Source organism: Giraffa tippelskirchi, chromosome 11 (assembly GCF_054371585.1).
Source record: "Giraffa tippelskirchi isolate mGirTip1 chromosome 11, T2T-mGirTip1v1.2.pri, whole genome shotgun sequence".
In the NCBI taxonomy this organism is placed as follows: Eukaryota; Metazoa; Chordata; class Mammalia; order Artiodactyla; family Giraffidae; genus Giraffa; species Giraffa tippelskirchi.
The window spans coordinates 111,693-135,467 of record NC_137285.1 but is presented as its reverse complement, the minus strand read 5'-3'; the positions used below and the strand labels follow the sequence as shown (position 1 = coordinate 135,467).

Sequence of the window (23,775 nt, the reverse complement as noted above, 5' to 3'; positions counted from 1 at the left end):
CCTGCTGGGACTCCACAACCCTTCCTCTGGCCGGCTGGCCCAGCCCTGCTTCGGGCAGTTTGCAGCCCAGCGGGCCCTTGACCACCTTCTGGGATGGGAAAGGGAGGGGTCCACGAATTGCACCCTAGAAACTTAGTAGGGTGCATGGATTTAAAAACCTGGTGGCCACCCAGGCGGAAAAGAAGGGATGAGGGCACCTTGCTGCCCTTTCATCGTGGCATCTCTGGCTGTCCTGCTGAGCGGGGGCCTTTCCATGGGGACCCTGTGCAATATGGGTGGTGTTTTGGAACTGAATAATTAGAACGTGTAAAATTTTTAAATTATGTGGTGCTTTAATTAAAAAAACAATAAAGCTCCAAGTTTTTTGCAAATTGAGGTCTAAAAATTGAAGGCCTATTTTCCTTCCACTGTGGCAGTCTAGGAAGAAATGTGCGTGTTTTTAAGAAAAGAGTTAGAAAAGTGAGGGAAACAGAAAACCCAGAGGTGCCCCTGTAGTTTGGTGAAGGCCTTAGGAGGTCACTTGTAAATGCTGCTGGCTGTCTGGAGGCAGTCTCTTCCTGTGGCTGATGGGCACAGAGCTCCGTAGGCTTGTCCTTCGCATGGATGTTCTTGTTTGTGGAAATCCAGCTCGGAGCCATCTCCTGATGTGTATGACATGGATATTGTAACCTTTCCTTTTGTGTATCTGTAACGTCACATTCCAATGGTAAGATACCTGGCTTCCACCACTTGTCATGTATAGAATTCAGTGCTTGTCCCATGGGGTTGCTGAAAAAACTGTCAGACTGTCTTCCAAAGGGGGCTGTGCATGCATCCCACCGGTATCTTGAGTATGTTTTTGTCTGATTGTTTACTATCAGTATACCCTCAGTGGCCAGGTGTTTATTTCAATCTTTACCAATTATGAATGGGCTTGTTTGCTCTAGTGTTCTTGGACAGTTTGAGGACAGATTCTTTGTCAGATATGCATTTTTTAGGAAAACGATTTTATTTATTTTTGGCTGTGTTGGGTTTTTGTGTGTGGGCTTTTCTCTAGTTTTGGTGAGCATGGGCCATGACTAGTGGTGTGCGGGCTCCTCACTTCAGTGGCTCCTCTTGTGGGGCACAGGCTCACGGGCTTCAGTAGTTGCAGTATGTGAGCTCGGCGTTGTGGCTTCCAGAATCTAGAGCACAGGCTCAGCAGTTGTGGCACACGGGCTTAGTTGCTCCGTAGCATGTGGGGTCTTCCCACACCAGGGATCACACCTGCATCTCCAGCACTGGCAGGCGGATTCTTGACCACGGAGCCACCAGGGCATATTTTAGATTCTAGTTTTCCACACATGTATCTGGTGAGAGAGGCCAGGATCAAGAGGCCTGGCAGCTGGGAGTCCTCAGCCACAGTTCTGGCTGTGCTATCAAAAGCTCTGGGGCCTTTGGCGAGCGCCTCAACTTTCCTGGGACTGTTTCCTCCCCTCAGAAATGCCCCGCTGTTGGACTGTAGCCACCAAGCTCCTCTGTCCCCGGGATTTCTGAGGCTGGAATAGTGGAGGGGGTGCCATTTCCTTCTCCACAAGATAGCATTTTGAAGGTATTTTCTCCTGGGTATTGGTTTTGATGAAGGAAAGGGGATCCCTTCCGGGGCTTGAGAGTGGGTTCTTGTCTGACACTTGGAAGTGAGTTGTCCGAGGCCGGAGCGCTGTCCAAGCAAGAGGCTTGATTGGGAAGGGCTGCCAGGGCGGAGGGCGGGAGGGCGAGGGAAACGGAGAGAACTGCTCTGCCACGCGGCTCACAGTCTCAGGTTCTACGGTCATTGGGTTAGTTTCTGGTTTGTCTGTTGCCCGTCATTCTGAATTGGGATCATTCCTGGGGGCACACGCATCCCTCAGCTAAGACGGATTCCAGCGAGGAGGATCCTGGGAGGTTGGTAGGACCTCTGGACTGGAGTCCCCCATCTCCTCTTGACCTCTCCGGAGTCCTGGTTGGTGGTAGCTGGTTAGTTCCTGGCTCCTCACCAGGACCTCCTGTTGTAAGACGACTCCTGCAAGTGTTTTCTCTTCTCTGGGGCCTGGCAAGGGCGGGTGGTCAGTGGTTCGTGTAACAGTTTGTCTTTTGGTTCTCTCGAGTAAGGTCCTTCACAGAGTAAGTGTATAAAATTGTAAAAGTCAATGTTTTAAGTAATTTATGTTAATAATTTGGCAAGTTGGCTTTTTTGTTGTGTGTTAGAACTCATCACCAGACCAAAGGTCATGTAGGTCTTTTGTTGTTTTCTAAAATTTTTATAGTTTTTAAAATTGAATTACGGTGTTGCAAAGTTTGTGTTTATGTTCACTTCATTCCATATGTTTTTAACAGTTATTTTTAGTTGATTGATCGTTGTTTTACAATATTGGTTTGATTTGTCGTACATTAACGTGAATTAACCATAGGTGTACATGTGTCCCCTTGCTCTTGAATCTCCCTCCCACGTCCCACCCATTCCCACCTCTCTAGGTTATTACAGAGCCCCAGTTTGAGTTCCCCGAGTCATACAGCAAATTCCCATTGGTTGTCTGTTTACAGATGTTGGTGCACGGGCATCCATGCTGCTCTCTCCATCCATCCCACCCTCTCCCTCTTGTTCCCCACCCTTGTCCGTCGGTCTGTTCTCTGTGTCTGTATCTCCATTGCTGCTGTGTGAACAGATTCGTCAGTACCGTCCTTCTAGATTCTGTGTTTTTCTCTGACTGACTTCTCTGTTTAATATGCTCTAGGTCCATCCACTTCATTCAGTTCAGTCGCTCAGTCGTGTCCGACTCCCTGCGACCCCATGAATCGCAGCACGCCAGGCCTCTCTGTCCATCACCAACTCCTGGAGTCTACCCAAACCCATGTCCATCGAGTCGGTGATCCCATCCAACCATCTCATCCTCTGTCATCCCCTTCTCCTCCCGCCCCCAATCCTACCCAGCATTAGGGTCTTTTCCAATGAGTCAACTCTTCGCATGAGGTGCCCAAAGTATTGGAGCTTCAGCTTCAACATCAAACCTTCCAATGAACACCCAGGATTGATCTCTTTTAGGATGGATTGATTGGATCTCCTTGCAGTCCAAGGGACTCTCAAGAGTCTTCTCCAACACCACAGTTCAAAAGCATCAATTCTTCGGTGCTCAGCTTTCTTCACCGTCCAACTCTCACATCCATACATGACCACTGGAAAAACCATAGCCTTGGCTAGAAGTACTTTTGTTGGCAAAGTAATGTCTCTGCTTTTAAATATGCTATCTAGGTTGGCCATAACCTTCCTTCCAAGGAGTAAGCGTCTTTTAATTTCATGGCTGCAATCACCATCAGCAGTGATTTTGGAGCCCAAAAAAATAAAGTCTGACACTGTTTCCACTGTTTCCCCATCTATTTCCCATGAAGTGATGGGACCAGATGCCATGATACTTCATTAGCACTGACTCAAATGTGCTCCTTTTTATGGCTGCATTCCACATAGGCTCTGATGGTTCCTTAGCCTTGTTTTGAGGAGGGTCATGGAGCTATTCTGCTCCATTTCAGTTCGGGCTTCCAGTCCGAGTGCTCACAGCAGGGCTGCTTCTGGGTGAGCCCTCTGGGCTCTGTGAGCGTGGGGCTGCCCGCTCTTCTCTGGCGGCCCACAGGGGGCACCATACCCCGCTCTGACCCGTGGGCACAGGACGCTTTGCCTTCAGACTGGGCTCCGTGACCAGCTGGCGGGAGGTTTGTCTCCTCAGGGCCGTCAGGGCTCGGGCTTCTGGATAACGGGGCTGCGTCCAGGCTGAGAGGAGCGGGGTCGCCTCAGTGCCCGCCAGCAGGGAGGTGCTGCAACAGGGAGAAATGAGGATGAAGCAGACGTTTCCTGTGTCCAGCTGAGCGCTGACCGGAGGTCCATCACAGAGGACTCAGGGGGGAAAGAGCTCCATGTGCGAAATGGTGGGTTTTCAGTTAGATTTCTGTTAGATGATCTAGAGGATGACCAGTGCTGTTCTTCAGTGTAGGTGGCCAGTTTTCCTGTCACTGTCTCTCGAGAAGACTGTCCTTTCCTCTTCGCTCGTTCCTGGTTTGATTTTCATGAACTGACCACATGCATGTGGGTTCGCTCCTGGGCTCTCTGTTCTTTCCTCGAGTCCGTGTGTCTGTGTTTGTGCCAGTTCCTCACTGTGGTGGTTGCTACAGCTCCGGGAGGTAGTTTGAAGTTGGAGAGGAAGATGCCTCCAGCTGTGTTCTTCTTTCTCAGTCTTTTTGGCTGTTCAAGGTCCTGTTCAATATTAGCAGCCTGATATTAGGCATATTTCTATTTCTGTGAAAAATGCCAGTGAATATTATTTTGTGATTGCAGTCAGTGTATTTGTTGATGGCTTTGGCTGGAATGGACACTTTAATTCCTCATTGTTCCAGTGCATGAGCATGGAAGAGTTTTCTGTTTGTGTTTTCTTTGGTTTCTTTATCAGTGCTTTCTAGTTGTCTGACTACTGGTCTTTTATGTCCTTGATTAAGTTTGTTGCTAGATGTTTTACTCTTTTTGATGCAATTATAAGTGGGATTTTCTTAATTTTTGTTTCTGATTGTTATTAGTGTATAGAAACGCAACTGATTTTTGTATATTGATTAGGATTGTAAATTGTAGTATTTTATATGATTGTAAATTGATCTGAAATTATTCAGCTTTACTGAATGTAAACAGGGACAACCCTTAAATGCAGAGATTTCTCTGTTGTAAATGTCCATCACAAAACGGCAATTGCTACATAGTTTCCGGAGATTCCTCTTTTTTTTTTCTTTTTTTGATGGACGTGGACTTAAGCAATCCTCACAGCAGAGAGACATATTTTGAGTGGCATGTTCTACTTACTTTGACATGGATATACCCAAATTTGATTATGCATTCATCTGTTGAAGGATACCCTGATTACTTTAAGCTTTTAACTATTTTGGATAGTGCTGCTGTGCCTAAGTTCATCTTTGTTTGCATTTGGGCATGGATTTTTCAAAGCAGTTTCCTAAATACTGGAAGTACGATTGTTGGATCCCAAGGTGAGGTTTGTTTAGCTTTGGAGAAAACTGCCCAACTGTGTTACAAGGTGGCTGTGCGTGCGTCCCACCAGCAGTGAGGGAGCGTTCCTGCTAGTCCTCTGCTGCTGCTGCTGCTGCTGCTAAGTCGCGTCAGTCATGTCTGACTCTGTGCGACCCCATAGATGGCAGCCCACCAGGCTCCTCCGTCCCTGGGATTCTCCAGGCAAGAATGCTGGAGTGGGTTGCCATTTCCTCCTCCAGTGCATGAAAGTGAAAAGTGAAAGTGAAGTCGCTCAGTCGTGTCCGACTCTTCGTGACCCCACGGACTGCAGCCCACCAGGCTCCTCCAGCAATTGGTATTGTCATATATTTAGAGTTTAGCAGTCCTAATATGTGTAGTGTGATAGCTCGTGACTTTAATTTGTAATTCCCTAATGGTGTATGATGTTGAGCGTGTTTCTGTTTTGTACTATCTGTATAACTTTTTTTTTGGCTGGGTTCAGATCTTTACTTATTGTTTATAGGGTTGTTCAAGAGGTCTTTGTCTATTTTGTGTCCAAATCCTGTATCAGTTATGAATTTTGCAAATATTTTTCTCCCAGTTTGTGGCTTGTATTTTGATTTTCTAAATGAGGTCTTTCAGAATAGACATCTTTGTTTCTATAAAGTCCACAATATTTTTCTTTTGTGGACTGACAGCTTGTGTGTTAAAACTCAAAGCTCATGATACACAGGCCAAACCCAGGGTCATGTAGATTTTCTACGTTTATGTCCACAATTTTGATAGTTTCAAAATTTAAATGTCTGTTAATAAATTTGAGTGAATTGAGTGACTACATTTCATTCTATACAGTTTCAAGTTAATTATTCCTTAATTATTTTGGAGAAGTTTTGGATATTGGCAATATTTCAGTTTGAATTTCCATAGTTTAATGGACCTAGCAGAACTGCCCTGAGGGGCGGAGTCTCCACTTAGCTGTGCCTGCAATGGCAACCCACTCCAGTGTTCTTGCCTGGAGAATCCCAGGGACGGGGGAGCCTGGTGGGCTGCCGTCTATGGGGTCGCACAGAGTCGAACACGACTGAAGCGACTTAGCAGCAGCAGCAGCAGCAGCGCGGGTGAGGGAGGCTTGATCTGCATTCTCATTGGCTGGCAGGGAGCGAGGAGCCCGCCTCCCCGACCCACTCCCACCCCAAGCGGAACTCCCGCTGTGACTGAGCACCTGGCTGCCTGTGGCTGCTGACAGGAGTCTGGTCTCCTCAGGACCCACTGGGGTTTCAGCTTTGGGACGTTGTGGGGTTCAGTTCAGGCTGAAGGGAGTCTAGTCTCCTCAGGACCCACTGGGGTTTCAGCTTTGATACATTTTGGGGTTCAATCCAGGGTGATGGGAGTCTGGCCCCTCAGGACCCATTAGGGCTTTGGCTTTGGGACATTGTGGGGTTCAGTTCAGGCTGACGGGAGCCTGGTTTCCTCAGGACCTGCTGGGGCTTCATCTTTGGTACATTGTGGGGTTCAGTTGAGTCTGACAGGAGTCTGGTTTCCTCAGGACCTGCAGGGAGGTGGTGCCGCTGAAGGAAAAGGTGAGGAAAATTGGGAAGAAACTTTCTGTGTGTGGCTGTTGCTGAGGTCTGTCTTCAGAGGACCCAGGACAGTTAGGGCTTGATGTGGAAAGTTGTGGGGTTTTAGTCAGTTTTTGTCTGTGGTATAGAGTGGTGTCCAGTCTTGTTCCTTGGTGTGTGGTGTCCGTTTTCCCAGCATAGTTTATTGAGGGGAGTGTCCTTTCCTGGGTGTATGTTCTTAGCTCCTTCCTTGTAAATTGATTACCATGAACCTGTAGATTTATTTCTGGGCTCTCTGGTATCTGTGCCTGTTTCTGATACAGTTCCACACGTCTTGTGGTGCCTTTAGGTGCGTAATGTAGATTGAAGTCAGGGATGGAGGTGCTGCCAGCCTGTTCTCCTTTCTCACGGTCACTTTGGCTCTTCTGGGTCCTTTGTGGTTCCACACGGATGTTAACATTGTTTTTGTTTCTGTGAAAATTGTCAATGAGATGTTGGTAGTGATTCCATGAATGTGTATGTTACTTTGGTTAGAATGGAGATTTTAACAGTATTGTCACCCATGAGCATGGGATATCTTTTCATATCTGTTCAGTTTAATTGAGCACTATGTCTTGCAGTTTTTAGCTTGCAGCTCTTTCAAGTCCTTCATTAAATTTCTAGTTTTGGGGGGATGCAATTGTACAGGGGATTATTTTCTTAATTTCTCTTTCTGATAGTTCACTATTAGTGTAGAGAATCACACACGATCTTGCAGTTCTACTGATTTATTTTTTGGCCATGCAACTCAGCATGTTGGATCTTAGTTCCCTGACCAAGGATCAAACCCATATCCCCTGCAGCGGATGTGCAGAATCTTCACCACTGGACTGCCAGGGAAGCCCCTGAATTCACTTTATAGTTCTGCCCGTTGCTTTGGTGTAGTGTTACATGGAAAACTAGAATTCAGACATCTCATAGTTTCAGTTCCATCAGGGCCATCCACAGCACCCAAGGCATGGTGGCTACTCTTCCTACGGTGACCTTTAATACCATGTGGACTACTGCAAGGCAGTTAGCATCACTACTTTAGTTGAATTTGGTCTGGTTAAGTCTTGGACTCTATTGCAATGTTTGATGCCATCTCTGATTTTCTGGCAAGTGACTTACATGGTTGTAGTGAAAAGTAATTTACTTTCTAGTAAAATTTCAAAAGTGTCAAGTTTAAATAGTGGTACAAAGTTTTCTATATTCACACCGAAAAATGCAATGTGTTTTACCTAAAACAGGGTCACTTTCCCAGGGAACCAGCCCATAACCCCAAAATGGGGGATAGTTACGGTGTCCACATTACAATCCTATCCATAGGACCACTTCAACTTGCATCAGCTGCCCAAACTTTGCGCAAATGTCTTTCTCCATTCGAATGCAGTTCTCTTTTTCTGGGACCACCACTGGGGCTTTCCCTCATGTTAAAAACTTCCGTGGATTTAAAGTGACAAGATGACTATGATCTGCATGGCTTTTTCTGTGTGGCGTCTTTCACTGAGGATGTTTTCAGTGCTTTTTCCATGTTGTAACCTGTATCATTTTTAATTGTGATTACAAACATATAATATTTATCATCTGAGTCATTTTAAGCATGCACTTCTATAACATTAACTGCACTCACGTTGTAAAAATATCCTCACCATTTATCTCCAGAATCTTTTCCTTTTCCCGAAGTGACGCTGTAACCATTAAACAATCACCACCCTCAATCCCTGGCTACCTTACTCTACTTGGAATTTGTCTTATATGGATATCTCGTACTGGTGGAATCATAGAACATCTTTCCTTTTGTGTCGGCCTTGTTTCAACTTCACATGATGACTTGAAGGTTCATTCACATTAGAGCATGTGTGAGAGTTGTCTTGTTTTTAAAGGTTGAATCATGTTCCGTTGTGTATCTACTACACTGTGCTCATCCATTCATCTGTGGAACGCTTGTGTTGCTTCCACCTTTTGGCTACTGTGAATAACGCTTCTATGAATATGGGATACGATATCTGTTCCAGTTCTTGGTTTTAAATATTATGGGTATATTCCCTGGACCGGAATTGATGGATTCTATGTTAACTCTGTGTTTGTTTTTGAGGAGCCCCCTACTGTTTTCTGTAGCTGTGGCTCTATTTTACTATATTCCTTTATATGGCAGAGGAATGCATCTATGGATGGAGCTACCTTATTGTGCTTATTCATTCACCTGTTGGTGGACATTTTCATTGTTTTTACCTTGGGCTGTTGAGAACAGTGCTGCTATGAATATTGGTGTACAACTTTATATTTGAACACCTGTTTTAAATTCTTTGTTTATACGTCTAGGAGTGGAGCTTCCAAAACATGATAATTACATTTCTATATTTTTGAGAAAATGCTGACGTTTTACACACATTGATTGCACCATTTTACATCTCCACAAGTAAAGTTGGAGTTCCAATTTCTGTACATTTTTGCCAACCTTTGTTATCTGTCTTTATTGTCGGTTTTCCCCATGTCCGTCCTGTGTGCCTTATTACGGAGGAAGTCATGATGCAGGGCCTGCACTTGAGGAGAGGGGAGTTAGCTTCACATACTTGATGGACAGCTGAGTGTCGGTATCAATTGTTAGAATCTTTCTGCATAGAGATTTTTATTCAACACTACTCATAAAACCTATGTAACTTTTTTTTTAAACCAGTTTGGACACATGAAAATTATTTTAAACTTTTGGTTATAATCCAGCATTACATTATTAGACTGCTTAGTTTATTCTTGCTTTGGCTATTGAGAGCTTTTTCCATGCTCTCCTGTTTTTATTTTACATAATTCAGCTTTCATGGGATTTTTGGGTACTTCTTTCTCATACTTTAAGATGATCTTGCTTTACATATTTACTGTCTCAGTCCTAGTGTCAGCCACATATTTAAAGAACCCTTATTCCTTTTTATTAGAGAATGGTAATAAAAACTTGCATGTGGGAACTTACTATTCTCAGCAGACAATGCATGAAAATACATATTATGTATCCCAGACTATGCATACACACAGTTATGAAGATTTTCACAGGGAGCTATGTGTTTTTGTATTAGGCTAAAGATAGTTTATAATTATGTCTCCCACCTGACCTGTTATGACACAGGTATTGTAACCTTCTCCCTTTGTCTGCCTGTAACTTCCCACTCCAGGGGCAAGAAACCTGGCTCCCTCTACTTGTCATTTATCAAGTCCAGTGCCTGTTCCGTTTGATGACTGATACAGTAGTTCCAGTGCTGTTAGCTACACCCTCCCATAGGAAAGAACTTACAGAGTCCATTGTTTGTGCATGGTACACTTTGCCTTTGCCTGCAGATCCCATTCATTTCCCACAGTGAACTTAGGTCAGCTCATTTTGTCCTACCACTAAGAGTGGATTTTTTCTTTTTCTTCTTTTTTTTAAAAAAATCTCTTGGCTGTGCTATATGGCGTGTGGGATTTTAGGTCCCTGACCAGGAATTGAACCCACCTATCCTGCATTGGCAATGTGGAGTCTTAACCACTGGACCACCAGGGAAGTCCTGAAGTTTTTCGTACATTTCTCAATCAGTCAGTTAAATTCTGCATTCCAGTCTTTGACACTCCCATACCATAAATGAATAAATTTGAATAGGTAATAATTTACTTGTTGGGTTATGAAAACAAAAATATATGTGCTTAGACAAATGCATAGTGGCAGGTGTTCATCACTACAATGCCATGTAAAATATTTCAACCACATATTCCATAAACTGTTTATCATGTCTGTTTTGCCTTTTCTAGAATGTCTTATAAGTTTGTACAGTGTGTAGCACTTGAGGCTGGATTTCTTCACTTAGTAATGTGTTAGATTCATGCTTTTTTTAATAAATGGGTTGGTGGTTCATTCCTTTGTATCTCTGAATACTATTGTATTGCATTATATGAGAGGAAAGATAATTTTCTCTCTACCCTTCGATGTTCTTCATTGAGATCCTCATAATGAAAGGAAGATGAACTGGAGAAAAACAGTCAGAGGTTTAATATATGCCATGCATTCGTATATGCTTGAAAGATACCTGGGAAAACTGAATCACTTCCTGAAATGGTGCAAGTTCAGTTCAGTTCAATCACTCAGTCGAGACCAACTGTTTACAACCCGATGGACTGCAGCACACCAGGCTTCCCTGTCCATCACCAACCCCTAGAGCTGGCTCAAACTAATGTCCATCGAGTCAGTGATGCCATCCAACCATCTCATCCTCTGTCGTCCCCTTCTCCTGCCTTCAATCCTTCCCAGCATCAGGGTTTTTTCAAATGAGTCAGTTCTTCGCATCAGGTGGCTAATGTGTTGGAGTTTCAGCTTTAGCATCTGTCCTTCCAATGAATATTCAGGGCTGATTTCCTTTAGGATGGACTGATTGGATCTCCTTGCAGTCCAAGGGACTTTCAAGAGTCTTCTCCAACACCACAGTTCAAAAGAATCAATTCTTCAGTGCTCAGCTTTCTTCATAGTCCAACTCTCACATCCATACATGACTACTGGAAAAACCATAGCTTTGACTAGATGGACCTTGGTCAGCAAAGTAATGTCTCTGCTTTTTAATATGCTGTCTAGCTTGGTCATAACTTTTCTTCCAAGGAGCAAGTGTCTTTGAATTTCATGGCTGCAGTCACCACCTGCAGTGATTTTGGAGCCCCCCCCCAAAATAAGTCTCTCACTGTTTCAATTGTTTCCCCATCTATTTGCCATGAAGTGATGGGACCAGATGACATGATCTTAGTTTTTTGAATGTTGAGTTTTAAGCCAACTTTTTCACTCTCCTCTCTCACTTTCATCAAGAGACTCTTTAGTTCCTCTTCACTTTCTGCCATAAGGGTGTGTCATCTGTGTATCTGAGGTTATTGATATTTCTCCCAGCAATCTTGATTCCAGCTTGTCTTTCATCCAGCCCAGCGTTTCCCATGATGTACCCTGCATATAAGTTAAATAAACAGGGTAGCAGTATACAGCCTTGACGCGCTCCTTTCCCAATTTGGAACCAATCCCTTGTGCCTTGTCCGATTCTAACTGTTGCTTCTTGACCTCCATACAGATTTCTCAGGAGTCAGGTCAGGTGGTCTGGTATTCCCGTCTCTTTAAGAATTTTCCACAGTTGTGATCTACACAGTCAAAGGCTTTGAAATAATCAATAAAGCAGAAGTAGATGTTTTTCTGGAATTCTGTTATTTTTTCTATGATCCAGCATATGTTGGCAATTAGGTCTCTGGTTCCTCTTAATTTTCTAAATTCAGCTTGAACATCTGGACGTTCATGGTTCACGTACTGTTTAAGCCTGGCTTAGAGAATTTTGAGCATTACTTTGCTAGTGTGTGAGATGAGTGCAATTGTGTGGTAGTTTGAGCATTCTTTGGCATTGCCCTTCTTTGGGATTGGAATGAAAACTGACCTTTTCTAGTCCTGTGGCCACTGCTGAGTTTTCCAAATTTTCTGGCATATAGAATGCAGCACTTTCACAGCATCATCTTTTAGGATTTGAAATAGCTCAGCTGGAATTCCATCACCTCCAGTAGCTTTGTTTGTAGTTGTGCTTCCTAAGACCCCATTGACTTCGCATTCCAGGATATCAGGCTCTAGGTGAGTGATCACACCATTGTGATTATCTGGGTCATGAAGATCTTTTTTTGTATAGTTCTGTGTATTCTTGCCACCTCTTCTTAATATCTTCTGCTTCTGTTAGGTCCATACCATTTCTGTCCTTTGTTGTGCCCATCTTTGCACGAAATGTTCCCTTGGTATCTCTTATTTTCTTGAAGAGACTCTAGTCTTTCCCATTCTGTTATTTTCTTCTATTTCTTTGCATTGATCACTGAGGAAGGCTTTCTTATCTTTCCTTGCTATTCTTTGGAACTCTGCATTCAAATGAGTATATCTTTCCTTTCTCCTTTGCCTTTAGCTTCTCTGCTTTCCTCAGCTATTTGTAAGACCTCCTCAGACAGCCATTTTGCCTTTTTCCATTTCTTCTTCTTGGGGGTGGTCTTGATCATTGCCTACTGTACAACGTCTTGAACCTCCATTCATAGTTCTTCAGGCACTCTGTCTGTCAGATCTAATGCCTTAAATCTATTTGTCACTTCCACTGGATAATCATAAGGGATTTGATGTACGTCATGCCTGAACGGTCTAGTGATTTTCCCTACTTTCTTCAATTTAAGTCTGAATTTTGCAATAAGGAGTTCATGATCTGGGCTCCAGTCAGCTCCCGGTCTTGTTTTTGCTGACTGTATAGAGTTTCTCCATCTTTGGCTGCAAAGAATATAATCAATCTGATTTCGGTGTTGACCATCTGGAGATGTCCATGTGTAGAGTCTTCTCTTGTGTTGTTGGAAGAGGGTGTTTGCTATGACCAGTGCCTTCTCTTGGCAAAACTGTTAGTCTTTGCCCTGCTTCATTTTGTACTCCAAGGCCAAGTTTGCCTGTTACTCCTGGTATCTGTTGACTTTTGCATTCCAAGACTGGTCCAAGAAATGGTCTAAGATTTTACCTTAAACACTATCATCAACTAAGAATGAAAGGAGGAGATTAGGGAATGGAAGAAGCCATTTAAGGGAATTTATTAGGTGAATCACAGTAAATAAGGGTGTGGTGGTTTTGCAGATTAACATCCAGCTTAGACAAGCTTTTCTTGATATTTAGTCATCATCCAATTCCTGTCCCAGAGAGGGACACACCCTTACAGATGACATATCCTTAGCAAATGTAAATCTGCTTCATAAAATGGCATTTCTACTTGGTTTTCCAAGATTCTCCTGGTGCTGCTGTTTTTTAACATTAATCAGCCCCAAAATAACCCTTTTGTCAAATGCGCATATTTTGGGTGTGCTGTACTGTGCTCCCCTTGACATGTCTGTGTCCTGATTTACTTATGAAGGCGTCTGTGGAAGGACGGCCTGATATCTAAGTTTTTAACTATTATGATTAGAGCTCTCGTGCATCACTTGATGCTAGTTTTTATTTCAGTTTTGCAAAGCAGTTGTCTAAATACAAGAGATTCACCTCTTGGATCCTGAGGTGAAGACTGTTTAGATTTGGAGAAAAGTGCCAAACTGCCTTCCAAAGTTGACTGTACATGCCTTCCACCAGCATCTTGAGTGTACTCTTGTATGCTTATTTACTATATATCTTCTTTGGCCAGGTGTGTATTTCAATCTTCACCAAATTTTAAAGAGGTCATTTGGTATGATTTGAGTCAGATCCTTTTTCAGCTATGTGTTTTGGAAATGGCACTAGTGGTAAAGAACCCACTTGCAACTACAGGAGACATGGGAGATGTGGGTTTGACCCCTTGGCTGGGAGGATCCCCTGGAGGAAGGTATCACTCCAGTGTTCTTGCCTGGAGAGCCCCATGGACAGAGGAGCCTGGCAGGTTACAGTCCATAGGGTCACAGAGTCAGACACGACTGAAGTAACTGAGCGTACATACAGGGTGTGCTCCGTCTGTTGGCTTTCTCAATAAGGTCTTCCATAGAGTAGACATTTTTAATTTTGTAAAGTCCACATTATTTTGTCTTTTGTTGATAGACTTTTATTAAAAGTTATTTTTTGTTTTATTTGTATTTTTGGCTGCACTGGGCCTTTGTTGTGCCTGGGCCGTTTCTAGTTGTGGTCGTGGGGCTGCTCCTAGTTACAGCATGTGGGCTTCCCTTGGAAGTGGCCTCTCTTGCTGTGGAGCATGGGCTTCTAGGCTCTTGGGCTCAGTAGAAAATATTTTCAATATATTTTTTCCTGATGCATGAGTATAGGATATTTTTCTTTTCTGTTTTCAATTTCTTTATCAATGCCCTATAGTTTTCTGATTATAGGTCTTTTATGTCTTTGGTTAAATTTACTCCTAGATAGTTTTTTTTTTCTTGAATTGTGAATGGGATTGTTTTCTTATTCTTTTTGATGGTTTGTTATTCATGTATAAAAACAAAATTGATTTGTGTGTATTCCACTTTTTTTTGCTGAATTTATCTTTTAATTTTTTTTTTGAAATAATGTAAAAGATTGTGAAGCTAAAATCTCACTGTTTCTCCTGCAATCCAGATCATCCACAGGACCCATGACTTAGTGGCTACTAACACCCTTTTCCCACGATGCCTCTTAATACTAATACCATATGGACGCCTACAAGGGAAATAAGTGTCACAACTTCGGTTGAACTTGGTCTGGTAAGTCTTGGCCTCTATAACAAAGTCTGATGCCTGTCTTGCCTGAGTTCTTGAATGGTATTGTCATGGTTGTTTTGAAAAATAATTCACTTTCCACTAATTTAAAATGTACAGAAAGCTTTTAATAATGGCAAAAAGTACTCATATTTGCAAATTCACACAAAATGTTCAGTGTGTTTTACCCAAAACGGTGACACTCTCCTGAGGAGCCAGCACCTAGACCCTCATGAGGAAAGCATGAATTCTGTGTTATGGTTTAATACACAGGCTGCTTCCACTGTCACCTGCTGCCCCAACTGTGTGAAGATACCTTTTTCCATCCTGATCCAGTTTTCTTATCCGGGAACCATTACTGAGTTTTCCCCTCATTTGGACAGCCTTGATGGATTTAAAGCAGGTAAGATGAATATGGGATCTGGGTAGCCTTTTATGGTATGGCTTTTCTCACTAAGGACGTTTTTAATATTCATTTATGTTGTAACAATTATGACCACTACACTTTTTTCTCATTGTCATTAAAAATACAAAATGTGGCATTAACCATTTAATTCATTTTAAGTATGCAGTTTTGTGATGTTAATTACTTTCACATGGTTGCACAAATAAGTTAAATAATGTGTGTACCTCATGTGTGCATGGGAGATACTCATATATATATATATGAAGTGAAGTGAAGTTGCTTAGTCGTGTCCGACTCTTTGCGACCCCATGGACTGTATACACACACACACACACACACACACACACACACACACACACACACACACACACACACACACACACACACACACACACACACACACACACACACACACACACACCACAGCCACACACACACATCTTTATCCATTCATCAGTTGTTGGACAGGTAGGTTGCTTTCACATCTTTGCTGTTGTGAATAGTGCTGCAACGAACATAGTGGTGAATGTATCTTTTCGAATTATAGCTTTGTCTGGATATATGCCCAGGAGTGGGATTGCTAATTCATATGGCAACTTTTTAGTTTTTTGAGGATCCTCCATACTGTTTTCCACAGGGGCTGCATCAGTTCCCACCAACAGTGTAGGAGATTTTGTTTTCTCCACCCCCTCACCAGCCCTTGTTATTTGTAGACATTTTATCAATGCCATTCTGATGACTATGAGGTGACACCTCATTGTGGTTTTGATTTGCGTTGCTTTAATAATTAGCGGTGTGAAGTGTCTTTTTATGTGCCTGTTGATCATCTGTATGTCTTCTTTGGAGAAATGTCTATTTAGACCTGCCCATTTAAAAATTTATTTTTGAGATGCATGTGCTGTTTGTGTATTTTGGAAATTAGACCTTTTTGGTGGCATCATTTGCAAATATTTTCCCCCAACAATTAGTACAGGTGCTGGGACAACCAGATCCCACACGCAAAAGAACAAAGTTGGACCCCTACTTCCCTCACTATAGAAAATCAACTCAAAATGGATCAAAGGCCTAGATGTAAGAACCAAAATTATACACCTCATAGAAGAAAACATGAGAGAAAAACTTCACGACTTTGGATTTGGCCATGATTTCTTAGATCTGCTACCAAAACCACAAACAACAAAAGACAAAAGAGATGAATTAGACTTCTCAAAACAAAAGCTATGCACAAAAGGAGTAAGAAAAAGATCCACCATCCAAAATGGCACAAGATGTTTGCAGATCACGCACCTAATAAAGGTCTGTAGCCTACAAGCCGAGACCCCGCTGGCCCAGGGGGTGCCTGTGGGGCCCCTCCCATCCCAGGTGTTAAGGGGGTTTCAGGCCCACAACACCCTTGGGCTGGACACTGGTCATCCTCAGCACCCTCAAGGAGTGAGTGCTGGAAGGTTTTGAGCACAGTTCCTTCTTATCACTGCCCTCAAAGACTGGAGGCTTCAACATGTCTCCAGAAGAACACAAAATCTTTGCAAATCTTTGAGAACCAAGGGATCATCCTTCACTTTCTTGAAAAGTACATCTTACTTCATAGCAGTGACCTTTTCCAATGTGGCTCCCATGGTGTTCTCCCAGCTTCTTCATTTCTCTGAAAGTGGCCAGGGCAGTTTGGGTGTCTCCAGTCCCCACACCAGGTGACAAGGCCAGAGGGCCAGGTCCTGGTGGTCCTTACTTTCACTGATACTAACTTAGACTCACAGGTTGAGATTGAACATGGATGCCCCTGCTTCTCCATCAAGAATTCTCATCTCCTCACCTTCTCTTTTCCTCTGCTTTTCAGTTGCAGATCTACCTGACATCGCCACTCACAATTCCTGAAGAGCCCAGAGATTTCTCCTGAAGGAAAGTTTCTGAAAGATTCAGAGGGATAAATAAAGAATGCAGATGATTCCTACCTTGCGCTGATGCCTAGAGGGTGAGGAGAGTGAATGTTTTCTCATGAGAATTGTAAAATTCTCCAAATAATAGATCATTGAGGGCATTCTTTGTCTTTCTGCTCATTCTAATAATGTTGTTCCTGAACTTTAATTCAGTAAAAATTTATCATATAAATATGCCAAGGGGGAGATCCATTTAAAAATGTTACTGAAGTAACTCCAAGGGTTTTACAACAAATAGGGGCACAGAACCTGAGGTCAGACACTGGCTGAGAGATTCCCACCCTGAGCCACTGTCCCTTGGAGGGTGGAATGGCCATGACCATCCTCCGGTAGGTAAGCCTCCTCAGGCACATCCTATGTGGGACCAACCACACCACAGAATCTTAGATTGGCCAATGGCAGGCAGCTGGCAAGAGATGAGGAAAACAGAAAGCAGCCCAGCAGCCTGGGACATCTCCTGGGCAAAGACTTAGTAAGGGTCAGCATCAGGCCGTTAGTTAGAGCCAGCATCAGGGCCTTAGAGACAGTGTCAGGACCTCAGAGATAACTTGATGGCCTTAGCAAGAGTCAGTTAAGGCTGTTCATTAGGGACACTTCAGAGACTTTATTAGGGACATATTCAGGGCCTTGGTTATGGACAGATTCGGAGGGAAATTTAGTGGCAGCATAGACTATAAGGGACAGCATCAAGGCCTAAGCTAGGGACAGTGTCAAGGCTTCAGGTAAGGTTGTTCCTTAGGGATATCTCAGGGCTTTCAATAGGACCAGCGTCAGGGCTGTAGTTAGAACCAGTGTCAGGGCATTAGTTAGTGACAAAATCAGGGTGTTACTTAGGGAAAAAGTCAGGTCATTATTATTGACAGTGTCAGGGCCTTGGTGAGGAGGAGGTTCTTAACCTTACTAAGGAACAGGATCAGAGAAATAGGACCATTGTCAAGTCATGAGTTAGGGCCACAATTAGGGTGTTATATAGGGAAAGAGTTAGGTTATTAATGACAGTGTCTGGGCCTTAGGTAGAGTCCTCATCAAGACCTTAGTTAGGAAGAGCTTCAGTTCAGTTCAGTTGCTCAGTCGTGTCCAACACTTTGTGACCCCAAGGACTGCAGCAGGCCAGGCTTCCCTGTCCATCACCAACTCCCAGAGCTGGCTCAAACTCATGTCCGAGTCAGTGATGCCATCCAGCCATCTCATCCTCTATCATCCCCTTCTCCTGCCTTCAATCTTTCCCAGAATCAGGGTCTTTTCAAATAAGTCAGTTCTTTCCAACAGGTGGCCAAAGTATTGGAGCTTCAGCTTCAGCATCTGTCCTTCCAATCAGGACTGATTTCCTTTAGGATGGACTCGTTGGATCTCCTTGCAGTCCAAGGGACTCTCAAGAGTCTTCTCCAACACCACAGTTCAAAAGCATCAATTTTTCAGTGCTCAGTTTTCTTTATAGTCCAACTCTCACATCCATACATGATTACTGGAAAAACCATAGCTTTGACTAGATGGACCTTGGTCAGCAAAGTAATGTCTCTGCTTTTTAACATGCTGTCTAGTTTGGTCATAGCTTTTCTTCCAAGGAGCAAGTGTCTTTGAATTTCATGGCTGCAGTCACCATCTGCAGTGATTTTGGAGCCCAAGAAAAGAAAGTCTCTCACTGTTTCAATTGTTTCCCCATCTATTTGCCATGAAGTGATGGGACCAGATGCCATGATCTTATTTTTCTGAATGTTGAGTTTTAAGCCAACTTTTTCACTCTCCTCTTTCACATTCATCAAGAGGCTCTTTAGTTCTTGTTTGCTTTCTGCTATAAGGCTGGTGTTGTTGTGTATCTGAGGTTATTGTTACTTCTTCTGGCAGTCTTGATTCCAGCTTGTTCTTCATCCAGCCTGGCATTTCCCATGATGTACTCTGCATAGAAGTTAAATAAGCCAGGTGATGATATACAGCCTTGACATATTCCTTTCCTGATTTGGAACCAGTCTGTTGTTCCATGTCCAGTTCTAACTGTTGATTCTTGACCTGCTTACAGATTTCTCAGGAGGCAGGTCACGTGGTCTGGTATTCCCATCTGTTTAAGAATTTTCCAGTTTGTTGTGATCCGCACAGTCAAAGACTTTTGTGTAGTCAATAAAGCAGTAGTCGATATTTTTCTGGAACTCTCTTGCTTTTTTGATGATCCAATAGATGTTGGCAATTTGACCTCTGGTTCCCTACCTTTTCCAAATTCCGCTTGAACATCTGGACATTCATGGTTCACGTACTGTTGAAGCATGGCTTAGAGAATTTTGAGCATTACTTTGCTAGCATGTGAGATGAGTGCAATTGTGATAGAATTCCAGTTGAGCTATTTCAAATCCTAAAAGATGATGCTGTGAAAGTGCTACACTCAATTTGTCAGCAAATTTGGAAAACTCAACAGTGGCCACAGTACTGGAAAATGTCAGTTTTCATTCCAATCACAGAGAAAGGCAATGCCAAAGAATGCTCAAACTACCGCAAAGAGTCGGACAGGACTGAGCAACTGAACTGATCTGAACTTGAACATTCTTTGGCATTTCCTAGTCCTGTGGTCACTGCTGACCTGAATGTCTAGTGGTTTTCCCTACTTTCTTAAATTTAAGTCTGAATTTGGCAATAAGGAGTTGATGATCTGAGCCACAGTTTTACGGCTCAGTTTATCATCTGAGCTCCCAGTCTTGTTTTGCTGACTGTATAGTGCTTCTCCATCTTTGGCTGCAAAGGATATAATCAATCTGATTTCAGTATTAACCATAGAGTCTTCTCTTGTGTTGTTGGAAGAGGGTGTTTGCTATGACCAGTGTGTTTTCTTGGCAAAACTCTGTTGGCAGGGCAAAGGATAACAGGAAGAGCATCAGAGACTCAGATGCAGCAGCAGGACATGAGTTAGGGCCAGCAACAGGGCCTTACTTAGGGACCTTGTTAGGACCTCAGAGATAACTTCATGGCCTGAGTAAGAGATAGTTCAGGCTGTTAGTTAGATGCACTTCAGTGACTTTCTTAGGGACATAGTCAGGGCCTTAGTAATAGGATCAGGGTGTTATTTTGTGACAGCTTAGGCTATAAGGGGCAGTATCATGGCCTCAATTAGGGGCAGTGTCAGAGTTAGGGACAGGCTTAGGGCCTTCATAAAGTATAGTTCAGGCCTTAGCTAGGGACAGTGTCTGGGGCTTAAAGGCAGTTTCAAGGCTTCAGTTAGAGATAACTTGAGGGCCTTAAAGAAGTTCAGGCTGTTACTTAGCAGCATCTCAGGACCTTAATAGGGCTAGCGTCAGGTTCATAGTTGTGACCAGTGTCAGGGTGTTAGTTAGGGACAGCATCAGAGACCTACTTCAGTACATATTCAGGGCCTCAGTTACAGACAGGATCATGGCAAAAGTGGGGATATTGAGGGCTATTAGGGACACCATCAGGGCATTAGGAGGAGTCTCAGGGTGTTATTTAGAGGCAAAATGAGGATGTTAGTTAGGGAAAGAGTCAGAAGATTGGTTACAGACAGTACCAGCCCCTCAGGTAGAGACTTCTTCAAGGCCCTATTGCCTTGAAGTGAGGGAGAGCATCAGGGGTGCATCTTCAGTGCCTGAGAGAGGGAGCGCATCAGGCCGTCACTTAAATACAGTGTTAAGGGCTTAATTAGGGAGCGTGTCAGGGCCTCAGAGAAAACTGAAGATCTTAGTAAAAGACACTTTAGACCATTTGTCCCAGGGATATTGTCAGGGTGTTCGTTACAACCAGCATCAGGGCCTTAGTTAGGGGGAGAGTTCAGAGGACAGTTTGGGAAAGCTCAGGCCGTCATGGACAGCTCAGGGCCATAGTTAGTGTAGGTCCAGGGCCTGGGAGTGAAATCGAGCAGGACCCTGTGGGGCTCCTGGGCCCAGAAGCCTTTCCCATGTCCCCTGTTTCTTTGTTGGGAATAGACTCCCGGCTCCATGACCTACCCTGAGCTCCAAAGGGCAGATTGGAAGAGGTGCTAATCAGGGGAGGGAGGGGATGCAGAGAAAAGCAAAGAGCACTCAAGAAAGCATATGTTGTCTTGGGTCAGGGTGCTGTTTCTGTCAAAAGGGATACACATAAAAATATCTCTAAAATTTTTACCCAACTAAACATCCTCTCAGGACAGAGAGGCCTGGCGTGCTGCAGTTCATGGTGTCGCAAAGAGTCAGACATGACTGAGCGACTGAACTGAACTGAAACATCCTCTCCAGCAAAATGGAAAATTGTAGCATTCTTCATTCCAGAGAAGCTCACCAAGAGACCACCTGAGGTCAGGTGAAGGGAGTTCAGGCCCTGTACACACCCTAATCCTTACAACAACTCTGCCCTTTAACCATTGCTATAAAGTGAAAGTCACTCAGTCCGACTCTTTGTGATCCCATGGACTATACAATCCATGGAATTCTCCAGACCAGAATAGTGGAGTGTGTAGCCATTCCCTTCTTCAGGGCATCTTCCCAACCCAGAGATCAAATCCAGGTCTCCCGCATTGTAGGTGGATTCTGCACCAGCCGAGCCACCGGGGAAGCCCAAGAATAATAAAGTGGGTAGCCTATCCCTTCTCCAGGGAGTCTTCCCAACCCAAGAATTGAACCGGGGTCTCCTGCGTTACACGCAGATTATTCACCAGCTGAGCTACCAGGGAAGCCCATAGCTATAAAACTCCTCAGCAAATTCTCCTGCCTTGGGGCAGTTCTTGAGGGCATGAGTTTTCTGTGTCCCTCTTTGCTAGCAAAGCAGTATAGCTATGCTTTTCTACTTCACCTGAAACTCTATCTCTGAGATTCGGTTTAGCACAGGTGTACAGAGGTGGCGTTTTGGGATCAGATTTGGTGCTCACTGTCGGGCTGACTTGGGGATGGCCCCTGTGGGTCCTCTGACTTGATCAGATGCTCCAAGATTTTCTCCATGCCAGCCTCTTTCAAGAGTGGAAGGTTGGAGAATTCCATTAGAGGGCAGATCACCTGGCATTCTTGACTGGAAAGGCCGAGACCGAGTCATACCCCATCTGGCAATTAGAACTCCAGGGCAGGAGCAGACAGCGAAGAGGGGCTGCCCTAGCCGCTGCCAAGACCACCTCTGCCTTGAGGACAATCCTCTCTTTATCCTGTCTGGACTGTTCCAAATGTCCTACTCCAAGGAATTACTCTGGGAAACTAGGAAAGTCGCACTTGGGATGTTTCAAGAACTCAGACTGTGTGATAACTCGCTGGCATGCACTCTGTGTTTCTGTAGACGTAGGATAATCTTGGTTCCCGTTTTGGTGGTTGTTCATTCCAGGAAATCTCATCTGGAAGGTGCTTCTGAGTTCCTTTGCTTTGAAGTGATCTGTATTTGTGTTTGAAATAACTTCACTCTGTTTATGTAGGTATTGTATGGCATATTTGAACAGTTCTTTTAGAGTCAGGCCCAAGTGAGGACCAGAGACAGGGTTGAAAGTGTAGTCAGGTCCAGAGTAAGGGCATAGCGAGGACCAGAGTCAGGTCGTAGTGAGGTCCAGAGACATGAAATAGTGAGGACCAGAAGTGGGCCGGTGAGAGGACCATTGGCAGGCGACGAGAGGGGACCAGCGGCGGGCCGTCGAGAGAAACTGGCGACCCGATTCTGGCCGATGAGAGGACCTGGGGGGGACCCACGGAGAGAACCTGGGCGCGGGGTGGGGGTGGTCCGCAGAGAGGACCCTGAGGGGAGCAGTCAGCGGACCTGGGGTGGGGAGTCGTAAGTGGACGAGCGGCGGTGCACGGGGTCTGCGGAGAGGACCTTAAGGGGGCCGTCAAAAGGGCATAGAGAGAGGAAAGAAGTCAGGGCCGGTCACAGGCAGCGTCAGGTCCTAGAGAGAAAAGACGTCAGCGAGCAGTGAGAGGCCGTGTCAGTCCTAGAGAGGAAAAGACGTCAGGGATCAGTGAGAGGCAGCGTCACGTCCTAGAGAGAAAGACCGCAGGGATCAGTGAGAGGCAGCGTCGGGTCCTAGAGGGGGCGACCTCAGGGTCAGCGAGAGGCGGTGACAGCTCCTAGAGAGGACGACCTCAGGGATCAGTGAGAGGCGGCATCTGGTCCTAGAGAGGATGACCGCAGAGATCAGTGAGAGGCGGCGTCCGATCCTAGAGAGGACGACCTCAGGGATCAGTGAGAGGCGGCGACAGCTCCTAGAGAGGACGACCTCAGGGATCAGTGAGAGGCGGCGTCTGGTCCTAGAGAGAAAGACCTCAGGAATCAGAGGCGGCATCTGGTCCTAGAGAGGAAAGACGTCACGGAGCGGTGAGAAGTGGCGTTAGGTCCTAGAGAGGAAGGACGTCATGGATTATTGAGAAACGGCGTCAGGTCCTAGAGAGGAAAGACGTCAGGGAGCCGTGACAGGCCGTGTCAGTCCTAGAGAGAAAAGACGTTAGGGATCAGTGAGAGGCAGCGTCACGTCCTAGAGGGGACGCCCTCAGGGCTCAGTGAGAGGCGGTGACAGCTCCTAGAGAGGACGACCTCAGGGATCAGTGAGAGGCGGCGTCTGGTCCTAGAGAGGAAAGACGTCACGGAGCGGTGAGAGGCGGCGTCCGATCCTAGAAAGGACGACCTCAGGGATCAGTGAGAGGCGGCGTCTGGTCCTAGAGAGGAAAGACGTCACGGAGCCGTGAGAGCGGCGTCACGTCCTAGAGAGGAAAGACGTCACGGAGCAGTGAGAGGCGGCGT

The 23,775-nt window shown here is 44.7% G+C and overlaps 1 pseudogene across 1 annotated transcript in view; it reads left to right on the top strand.

The window, feature by feature from the left end:
* The window catches only part of LOC145526409 (14-3-3 protein theta pseudogene), a 29,137-nt pseudogene that overhangs the window by 450 nt on the left and 4,912 nt on the right, over positions 1-23,775 (top strand). The window contains exons 2-4 of the transcript XR_014068876.1: positions 14,636-14,760; positions 15,028-15,157; positions 16,995-17,129. The product of XR_014068876.1 is annotated as a 14-3-3 protein theta pseudogene (transcript). The remainder of the gene's footprint in view (positions 1-14,635; positions 14,761-15,027; positions 15,158-16,994; positions 17,130-23,775) is intronic.